Raw genomic sequence first — 5,462 nt, forward strand, 5'->3', positions numbered from 1 at the left:
ATAGAGCTCGATGGTTAGATGAGCAATTCAAGTTGTGTAAGGACACATTTCCTCTTGGCACCATTGTCTCTATCGTTGATTTCGTTGAAAATTATACACTACAACCTCAAAATGAAGTGCAATCTATTAGGGGTTCCACAGATACTGAGAGGGGGGGGTGAATCAGTATCTAACCAGTAATTAGTATTTCTTAACTTAAAACATGCAGAACATATTATAACAGTGTACTGATATGCAAGAAATAATGCAATAAACAGAATCAAGAACATCCACATGAAAAGTACACCATAACACAAGATGTTTAACGAGGAAACCCGGTGTGGGAAAAACCTCGGTGGGATTTGTGACCCACAATATTCACTTACTGGCCAATAAGAGAATATTACTTACAATAGGGGCCTACACATGCAGGAAGGCCAACTGCCTAGAGCTCACTGCTCAAATGGGAATTCTCACTGACTTACAATGTGGATTAAACAAATCCAATAACTTGTACTTCTTTACAATAGCATCATCAATGCCAAATTCAGTACCGGTTCCTGCTCTGTTCTTTACATATACCCTTGACCTATAATTCGCACATTAGGTCTGCCTAATAATTTTCTTTTATGCTTCTTACCTCCCTTTTTAAATGTCTACAATGATCTCCTTTATATACAAGAGTCATTTTAAAATTTGCCAAGTTGGCTTACAATAATAAACAAAATATTACATAACAAAAATCCTGTCAGCCTCTATGCCGGTATACATGTTTTCTTCTGTGCCAGTGCTGGTGTAGAGTGATCTGTTGATGCCGGTGCACTATCTTGCCTGTGTAATGCTTTGTTGGTATGATGTCTTACCGGTGCCATAGGATTGCAAGGTTGCCTGTGTAATGCTTCGCCGATATGATGTCTTGCCAGTGCCATAGGATTGCAAGGTTTCCATCAATGACAAAACCTTCAATCACATACAATGTCTCATTGGAGTGTCCATATGCCAACACAATCCATGTATTATCACTCTACACAAGTTTCTATTTTTGTACACATAGCATTCATGCATGTAGATGATAGCACAGAGGAGGATAGAAAGGTTGTAGGAGAGTATCACTTCTACATAAGTGATGATCGTACTCATTCATTGGAGTTTGTACAAGGATGATTTAAAGGTTTCTATGATATTTTAAGGGAAAGGAACATACGATATGATCGACACTTAATATGGTTAGATAATTGCACCGCACAATTCAAGAATGCAAAGATGTTTTATTGGTTGACAAGGATGCATGTGACAAGCGCTGTACAATATTTTTGGAATTTCACTGAGGCTGGACATGGTAAGGGAGAGCACGATGGTGCATGAGTATGTGTGAAAAGAGCCCTAGCCAGGGAATAATTGAAGTATGAAGGTGGTGCTAAGTTGGTAGATGCAGAAACAATTGTGCGATGGTGTAAGTCTACAATGGGTCCAGGTAATCTAGGTACGTCATTGGTTCGTAGATATTTTTGGTTGATTACTGAATCTAACATTGAAAACTATCTAGATTATTGTACAGTTGCAGGATCGAGTGATATGCACTCATTTATGAGTTCAAATTCAAGTTCAATGGTAATTTATATGAGACAAATGGTATGTTTTTGTTCTTCATGCATGTATTGTTTGTGGGAAGAATGTCAATCAGAAGAGTGGTTTGACAAATGGTCTTGTAGACCGTTGGTTCCCATTGATTCATATCAAATTCCCAAAGCACTACAATTGAGCCAGATGGAGACATCAGTGGATTTTGACCATGTATCAGACCTAGTGGATTCAAGTGATTTTTTGAGTTAATTTTTTTGCAAGTATTCTTTTTGGTTCATTTTGTTGTACATCATACTTTATTTTTGGTATTAATTAGCACTTTATAAAATGCAGGTCATGTGTATGCAGTTGTTGCAGAAGAGAACAATGAAGAAGGAACAAATTACTATTTGTGTCGTTGTGTTGAGCTTAAAAGAAAATTGACAACCACAATCATTGATGGAGAGGGTATTGAGTACCCAATAGGGTCTGTTGTCGTGACAGGAACATGGCTTCGGAGATACCCTATCAAGAATTATGATGTTTGGTTGTTCGAGGACTTTGAAACACATAGACATATTCTTCATTTCTCTAACCTTGTTGTTGCAACAAATATTCATTTGATGAAGTATCGTGGTAGACCTCATAACAAGATTTTATGAAAAGTTCGTGAATCTGACCACGAGGCAATACTTGACACAATATGGGTTAAAGCCGATCTTGAAGGCTCACTTGATTGATTCTATGGTTCAGAGTAGAATGATTTTGAGAATTTTGTATAAATCATCGATGAATTGTTCTATATTCATTTTTTGTATATATAAATGCCCATGAGCTGATTTTTACATGTTTAGGGGCATAATTTTGTATATTTAAGTGGCAATGAGCTGATTTGTACATATGTACATGCCAAATTTTGTATATTAAAATGGTGATGAGCTGAATCACACATATTGTAATGCCAAATTTTGTATAAAAGCCCATGAGATGATTTGTATATTAAAATGGCGACGAGCTGAATCGCATATATTGTAATGCCAAATTTTGTATAAAAGCCCATGAGATGATTTGTAAGACAATTTTTTGTATAATCAAATAGCCAAGAGCTCATTTGACCATATTTAGAGGCAAATTTTTGAATAATATGTGACTATTTTGTGTGTCAATGTTTTGTGACTATGTTTTGAGTATATGTGATGTGTCCCTTGTCAATCATGAGCATTCTTGACTCTTGTATAATCATGGATAATTATTTGAGTCATTATCGGGTCATAGGAGTCATAGATTGAGACTAGATACAATTTGAGCAAAAATTGTCATTGTTGTCAAAAAAATTGTCAAAAAAGTTGTCAAGCAACTTCTACATTGCGTCGGTAGGGTATGACTCTCGACGTTCTGGTGCTTTGGGATGCATGACAGGGCCATTCCTAGCATAAACATGCCCACCCGGATGTGCTCGCGATGTTGGTTTGTGCACACGAGGAACATAATCAATTGTAGCCAATCTTGCAACTTTTCCTTGCAAGCACCTGATGATTTTTTGAGCAGGCAAAAAAATGCTTCTAATTGAAAATGGCTCCGAGTCGTCGAAAACCGAGATAGGCCATTGTAGAGGAGCCTCACACGACCCCATGGGATCAAACAGATCGACCATATGTGTCGTGGATTGGAAGAAACAATCAGTCAAATTTTGATAATTTTTTGGACTCAGGGCACTTGAGAGATCGCACCGGTAGGGTATGACTCTCAACGTTCTGGTGCTTTGGGATGCACAACAGGGCCATGCCTAGTGTAAACATGCCCACTCGGACGTGCTCGCGATGTCGGTTTGTGCACACGAGGAACAAAATCAATTCTAGCCAATCTTGCAACTTTTCCTTGCAAGCAACTGATAGTTTTTTGAGCAGGCGAAAAAATGTTACTAATTGAAAATGGCTCTGAGTCGTCAAAAACTGAGATAGGCCATTGTAGAGGAGCCTCATGCGACCCCATGGGATCAAACAGATCGATCGTATGTGTTGTGGATTGGAAGAAACAGTCCGTCAAATTTTGACAATTTTTTGGACTCAGGGCACTTGCCCACTCGGACGCACTCGTGACGTCGGTTTGTGCACACGATGAACAAAATTTGACCATTGTGAGCGTGAGGGTGCTCTCGCACCAAACACATTGTTGTTTATATTCATATTGTCGATTTTTGTTGTTTATATTCATATTGTTAATTACATATGCAAATATTCATTTAAATTTATAAAAGGGCAGCCACCAAATACAGCGAATACATAATAATGAATTGAATACAAGGAGTTTTGTAGGGTTAATTCAACATTTTAGAAATTTTATCAAATCATATTCCACAATTGCAATGCTTTATATCATATATTTTTGTTGTTTATATTCATATTGTTGATTACATATGCAAATATTCATTTAAATTTATAAAAGGACAACCACAAAATACAACGAATACAAAATAATGAACTCATTACACATTTAGTGGATCGAATATATATATATATATATATATATATATATATATATATATATATATATATAAAGGCATGTCTGCCAAGTCAATACAAGTATTACAAAAATGTGGCATATGCCATGTCCAAATCGATATACAATAAAAATGTAGAATATATCTACATGTATTGGTCATTCTATGACCAAAACTAACACTATATGATCCTAAACTTGTGGTGGATCATCAAAATCAAGCCTCTTCGACGCAGTATGCGACTCTGTAGATGGCTGCAAAACGACAATTCAAAAGCCAAGTTAGAATTCTTTTGTAGAAAATAGTTCACAATTAACAACATAACTATGCATTTAACTTTAATTCCTTTGCAATTGAAATGTAGATTACCTCATCGACTGATCCAGGAGCTAATGTCTTCACTCTCCTCTCCTTGTCACTCTTAGGAGTTTTCTTGAAGACATACTTAAATTGATCCACGTTATGGCCGTACTGTGAAGGAGTCTATTATAGATTAAATGTGCAATTAATACAATGTACTAACATAAATATATCAAAAACACTTAAAAGCTATAATATAGAGAACAATGACATACCTGTGCCTGAGATGCTTCTCCAATGGACTGAGGATGGCTCACCATCGATGTAGAAATTGTCGCTATTACCTATACAAAAAATGTACAAAGATTAAATACAATTAATATAATGATAAGTATTGAAGGTTGAAAACAATTAATTTTACATATCAAACAAAAGTGTACCGGATCCTGAGATGCTTCTCCAGTGCAAGGAGGAGGGTTCGCCATTGACGAAATAGGTATGGATATTTCCTGTATGAAAAAATTATAAGATTATAATATATCACAAGTTCACATGTACGCGTGCATATAATCATGAAATCAAGAAAATAAAGTAGAGATACATACCTCCGCCCTCTCTTGATCCGTAGGCGAATTAGGTGCATTCAACATATCCACAAAGCTCAATGGCCGCTGTACATGTAAAATAGACAAAAAACACTAATCAATCTACAAACCCCAACTAATACTTGATTTCAACATTTTCAAACAATTGTACAACTAAAAATGTGTTCAATTACCTTCTTCACATGTTTTGGCATCTTCGAGGAATTCTTTTTCTTAGGACGAGCCCTAGACGCGGAGGGGGTACCCTAAAAACACAAAATTAACATGAGATATTAGTACAGATAATAAATTAAACATAATTTTAAAAGTCTAAAATGAAATGACTTGCATATTCCATCAAAACAATACATAAAAAGAGTTGTACAAAATATGATACCCTATAGCCTTGTAGGCCAAAATCGATCGCTGAGAGCGTGATGTCATCAATCTGGGACATTTCGTCCCCTATCAACACCTACAAACCAGAAATCAGACCAAGCATTAAAGATAGTTAGTATATCTTGTATTTTTTTGAA

At 36.1% G+C, this 5,462-nt stretch overlaps 1 long non-coding RNA gene across 1 annotated transcript; it reads right to left on the reverse strand.

Annotated features, from left to right (window-relative positions):
• Positions 1–4,614: 4,614 nt before the first annotated feature.
• On the reverse strand, positions 4,615–5,193 carry LOC131859811 (uncharacterized). The gene is made up of 3 exons (XR_009359373.1): positions 5,121–5,193; positions 4,783–5,013; positions 4,615–4,686 (listed from the first exon to the last, which is right to left on the reverse strand). It is a non-coding gene; the product is annotated as an uncharacterized LOC131859811 (long non-coding RNA).
• Between the last annotated feature and the right edge of the window lie 269 nt (positions 5,194–5,462).

This window comes from Cryptomeria japonica, chromosome 11 (assembly GCF_030272615.1).
Source record: "Cryptomeria japonica chromosome 11, Sugi_1.0, whole genome shotgun sequence".
Taxonomy (NCBI): Eukaryota; Viridiplantae; Streptophyta; class Pinopsida; order Cupressales; family Cupressaceae; genus Cryptomeria; species Cryptomeria japonica.